Raw genomic sequence first — 5,946 nt, 5'->3', positions numbered from 1 at the left:
TTAGAATGATCAACCATTTGAGATTAAATGGCAAAGTTTCAAATTTTTAAGAAATGAAGAGGAGTGGAAACAGGAAACACAGGGAGAAGGTGGGATAAATGATGTTTCAGTGTGAGGATTGTAATGAAAGAGACGAAACAAATTGTGTATGAATTGCTGACTGGGAAACTGATCTGCTCTGTAAAACCAATTTATAATAAAAAGAAAAGGGGGGAAAAAGAGCCAGTTAAAAGTTATCCAAAAGAAAAAGATAGGTTCAGCAAAAATGAGGACAGCTCTCAGTGAAATGGATTAACACAGTGTATACAACAATGAGCTCAGACATAGGAATGATTGTGAGGAAAGTACTGGATTGGGCAGCATTTTGCGCTGTTTTACATAGGATCACTACTGAGTAGGAACCAACTAGACGGCACCAAACAATGACAACTACAGGGGAAATGTATGATAGCTCAGATGCTAGTGACAGCATCTGTTGTAGTTGTTAAGTTGAGTTGATTATGACCCATAGCGACCCTGTACTGGGTTCCTGAGGAGCAGCTGGTGAGCTTGAACCGCTGACCTTGCAGTTCAAACCAACTTTATCGTCTAGTGCAGTAATCCACAGTACCACACCAGGACTCCAGTTGTAGCAGTAGAGGTGGTGAAAAGAGGCAAAACAATGTTCCTATATAATTTGAAAGTGAAACACCACAATAGACGTGGTGTTCTGGAAAGATTTGACCTAAAACAAAGCCTCTCAGTTCACTTTTCAGTTGTAGATTAGAATTCTAGGCCTTCACCTCAAGTCCCTCCAGGAATGACCCCCAACCTTTTTCACACCACTGCCTTGTCCTTCAGGCCCTTAAAGTTTATTATAACTCACTTTAGCTTTCGACAACGGGGCAATTTTCCTTGGCCTCTGACTGGACAAATCTTTCTCAAACTACTTCCACCTTTGCTCTTTTCTGACTATTCACCACCAATTGTCTAATGTAATTGAAAGAACCACATTGTCCTTTTTGAGACATCCTTATCAAATCTTTTGCAAGCTCAGATGAAATAGCAAAATTCCCCTTCAAAAATAATCCACACATTTTCTTTTAAGATGATAAAAAAAAAAAAAAAAGTGTTGGCAAAGCCTTGGAAGGGCTTCTGGCAGGCAGAACAGAAGGATGGAGGTAAAGAATGTTTCAGCAAATGCTCTTGTTGTGAAGTTTGCCTATGGGATAATAGTTGATTAAACCTTTCAAGAGTTATTAGGCATTTTTCTATATATGAGTCACTACTGAGGAACATTGAACAGTGTGTAGAACCTCTAAGACCTAATATGCTTCCAAATATAGCTTTAAAAAAGTATCTTCTTAATATTTCAAAAGTTATTATTAGAAAGTGAACTAAATTAGTAGGAAGAAACTTAGATACTTGATAAATGTCTCATGGAGGCTGAGCAATATAATTATTGTGAAATCACAAGCCCTTCTCCACCACATTTTACTCTCACCAACTGGGATGCCGTTAATTCAAGAGAAGAGATCAGACAGCTTTGAAACAGACTGCCCCACAGCTTTCTAGCTGTTACCAAAGCAATTTGAGTATGCATTAATAACAGGGAGAACATCACACTCAAAAGTATGCCAGGAATGAGGCTATTGAAATTCTGAGTCAGCCAGCACCAGAGCCACTATCTGCCAGTGTGGTTTCATTGCTCAAGTCACAATCAAGGAGCTGTAGTAGATGCTGACAGGCTTTTTTGGAATTACAGGCATTTTTTCAGACTGAGTCATGCTGGCCAACCTCATGGAAGAGTTAGGTAAAACAGTAGTGAGCTGACTGTCCAGTAACCTCTCAAGGTTTTCCCAAACTTCAAGTCACACATTTTCTTCCTGGTCTAAGCTTACTACTAGTTATCCCTAAAGTCCATTGGCTTTGGGCTCAAATAATCTGGGTTTGAATGTTAACTTTACCACTTGAATTGAACTTTATCACTTCACTTGTATGGCTTATCATCATTCATTCAATAAATATTTGTTGAACACCTACTGTATGCAGGACTTTGAACAGTTCCAAACAGTTCAGTCAGGGCAAAAAGAAATAAGGGCAGTGTATACATTGCAAAGCAACCAAATCTCTTTACTTGTCGAATTTTGACCCAAGTGGGAATCAGGCAACAGTGACCAGCTTAAAGATGGCTGCCAACCACACTCAAAGCAGCACAGTGGGCCGCCATCTTTGAGCAGGGCACTGCTGCCTTTGTCTTACTTGATACGAAAGAGATTTGGTGGGCATGCAACAACAAATGTGCTGCTTTTGCTTTCATCCATCGTGACTGAATGATTTCAAACTGGTTCTAAGACCTGACTGTATGTCAGGTACTGTAAACACTAATAACACAGATGAGTATATAGCTCGCTGAGCTTATATAAGATGGCAATAATATTTCATCTTTTTAAAAGTGAAATTAGAAGCAGGCAATTTGTCTGTGAGCAGGAGGCTGGCTTGCAAAATGTGCCCTTTTGACATTTAAATGAATATATATTTTCAGTGTGGTATGTTGTTGTTGTTGTTAAGTAGCATGGAGTCGGTTCAGACTCATAGTGACCCTACACAGGGTTTCCGAGGCTGCAAATCTTTAAGGGAGCAGAAAGCCTCATCTTTCTCCCACAGAACAGCTGATAGTTTCAAACTGCCGTCCTTGAGGTTAGCAGCCCGATTTGTATCCACTATGCTACCAGAGCTCCTTAAAGAAGGTAGTGGAGGTAAATACTATTAGCCGATGGTGCATGGAGGGTATTGTAAGCATTGCAATGATTGGTTGAATGTGAAACTGATGAGCTGCCCTATGGACCTTCACTCAATTCACAATAAAAGCTCTAAAAAAGGAAAAGAAAAGAAAAAGAGCGAAATTAGAAGAACGAAGGATTAGTGTGAAAGATCCCTGGTGTTGCAGCCAACAGTCAGCATTTGAACCCTCTCATAGGAAAAAAAGACTGGTGATCTGTTCCAATAAATATTAAAGCCTAGGAATCTCTATGGGCAGCTCCGCTCTGCTCTACAGAATTGCTATGAGTTGGAATTGACTTGCAGGTAAACAACAACAGGATTAGTAAAAGGATTACATGGAATGTTTGCCAAGCAGCCAGCACATTATAGATGGACAACAAATGATATTCATCACATTCATGAGGCCATCACATTGGCCAAGGGTTTCAAAACCCTACTGAATGATAGTTGCAGAAAAAACAGTTCTGGCTTTAGAATTGCAATGGAGAAGAAGATGTTCTCTTTCAAAAGCCAAGAAAGCGTCTACCATATGGATACATTTTGACTAGCTTTGACTAAGGACATTGTGTCTTTTCAGAGGAAGACTGTCAGGTCAAATCCTGCTAAAACCTCCATTGCAATGAAACCTTATATCTTCGTGGCTCAGCTCTCCCAGGCAGGCCTAACCTGTGTGATGGACAGCCCCTGGCTCAAGGCTATGTCCATGTTTGGTGTCCGACTCATCAATTTTGTTTCTCCATTCAAACCACATGCCTCTTCAGGATATTTAAAGGTGCAAAGAATGACCACGGCCAACGTCTGTAGATAAATGAGCTTTATAAACCCAACCAAAGAATGCAAGGCAACTCCAGATCCATCAGTGAATGTGTGATCACTTCCAGATTAGATTTTACTACTATCATTATTTTACCCCTAGAAGTTCTTTTGCCATTCCAAATGAAAACTCAATTCCTCTACACAGGCAGTCCTAGCTACAAAGGACTGGCCATAGGGTCCAGGCAAAGTGATGCAAAGGGTATCTTCTAGTTGAGTGTCTCACAGGTCAGAGCTCTTGTCATAAAACCCAAAGGGAGATGATGCCAAGCCCAGGGTATGTGTAATCCCTCGCGCTATGATTCAGAGAGCACCTGAAGCTGCTTCTCATTTTGGAAAGCATCACAGATGGCATCATAGACAATGTAGCATTTCCTATTGGTTCTCAGGATGGCTCTGCAAACATAAGAAACCAAGAAGATTAGAGATAACAGAAGCTGCCATATTGAGAGTCAGGACATATATACTTTCTGATGGGTCCAGGAACATGTGAAGTATGGAAAAGGAATTCTGGAACTTCTGAGTAGGTCGAACTAACCAAAGAAAGAAGCTGGGCAGAGTAGAAGACTGCCTGTGTTTCCCAGGCATCTGAAGGCCTGGATCTTATCCTTATTGCTTGTGACACATCTAGGTTTTCCTGGAAACAGGGCAAGTCTCTACAGGACATCCAAGAGTTAGTACTGGGGTGAGCAGGAAAGAGGTCTAGTGTGGTTGGCAATGCAGATGGATGAGAAAATAGAAGAATCCATATAGAGTGTAAGAAGGTGAGTCTTATTCCTGATGGAGCTAAATTATTGACTTCATTTGGTTTGAAAGTCTTATGCTAGCAGGCTCTGAATCTCAGTGATAAAATTCTTCTGGCTTTTCCCATCAGTGGGTCACTTCTGAAATCATTGCAACACTGTTACAACAGAAGATTGTTACAACACTGCTTGAACAGCTATTAGGTTGTACATGGTACAGTATAGATCATAGAAACAAGTCTTTTCTACTCAGATTCACTAAATTTTGCCTTTAAATTTTCTTCCAAGTTACTATTTCAAGATAGCTGCCTTGGCTTATTTTTTTTTTTTTTTTTCAGAGTTTAGGACTTTTTAATTTATCCCAAAGTCGTTGAAGCAAAAACCATGATAAAACATCCTGCTTGCCTTTACACCCCCCAACTAAAAACAAAACAAAACAAAACAAAAAACAAAAAAAACTATTTGTAGGAAAAAAATGGTTTTGTACATGGGATAAAACTTAATATAAATTCAAATCCAGTCAAAACCACAGGGCAGCTCTCTTTGAAATGTGTTCCGTAGAATTTCTAAGTAGACCACAGGGCTACTGTCTCGGAATGTCCTCAGAAGGCTCTGTCATGATCCGGTAACAGAGTAAAAACCCCAGAGTCCTTGCTTTCAAATGGAAGAGGGAAAAGATAGGGACGGAAGATCTACTCGAACTTCGTCTTCTTTCCTTGTGGCTTGTGATCTCCTCCTCCTCCTCGGCCTCCCCGGAAGCCTCCTCGCCCTCCAAATCCTCCCCGGCCTCTGCCACCAAATCCACCCCGGCCTCCTCAGCCATGGCCGCCTCTGCCTCCAAATCCTCCTCGGCCTCCACCTCGTCCCCCGAAGCCACCTTCACCCTTAGGCTTGGCCCAGTCCAAGGTAACTTTGTTTCCATCAATTTCCCCATCCTCCATGGCCTCCTTGGCGGCTTTAGCATCTTTTTCACTGTTGAAGTCTACAAACCCAAACCCTTTGGAGGAGCCTGTTTCATGGTCTGTGACTATCCTGGCCCGAACAGACCCATCAAATGACTCCTTCAATGTTTCCTCAGTTGTGTCCTCAGACAAACCTTTGACAAACAGTGTTTTGGACTGCTGGCTTCTCGCATTAGGAGATCCTCTGGATCCTTGCAATTCCAGCCTGATGGCTCTGCCTTCAATTTCTCTTTTATTACAAGAATTTAAAGCTTCTTTAGCATCTTCACATGAAGCAAATTCTATAAATGCATACCCTCTAGATTTGCCATTCTGGTTCTGAGACACCTTGATAGCAGTTGCCTTCTCAAATACTTCCTGGAGAGTTTCTTCTGTTGCACTGTAGGACAGGTTACTTAAAACCATTGTTTTTGATTCACTGCTCCACGTGCTGCTCTTCTCACCTCTGTGCTTGCCTTGGCTTTTAAAACAAATATATTTTCACTTCTGGCTTTTCAAAAAGTGAACGAAATATCCAATCATTTTAGATTAAACAAATCTCTTTATAGCCAACCATGTGACAGGTTGTTTTAGGTTCTTTAAACATATCCACCTTTAACAAATGTGCTGATTAAGCATTGCATATAGTATAATTCAGTTTATTACAGCTATGAATTACCCACTAC

General features: G+C 40.9%; 1 pseudogene; it reads right to left on the bottom strand.

Moving 5' to 3' along the window:
- Window positions 1-5,011: 5,011 nt before the first annotated feature.
- Window positions 5,012-5,686, bottom strand: LOC102810889 (annotated as a pseudogene).
- Window positions 5,687-5,946: the final 260 nt, after the last annotated feature.

This window comes from Chrysochloris asiatica, unplaced genomic scaffold, assembly GCF_000296735.1.
Source record: "Chrysochloris asiatica unplaced genomic scaffold, ChrAsi1.0 scaffold00002, whole genome shotgun sequence".
NCBI classification, from domain to species: Eukaryota; Metazoa; Chordata; class Mammalia; order Afrosoricida; family Chrysochloridae; genus Chrysochloris; species Chrysochloris asiatica.
The sequence above is the reverse complement of the archived record's forward strand: the minus strand, read 5'-3'. Positions and strand labels throughout refer to the sequence as shown.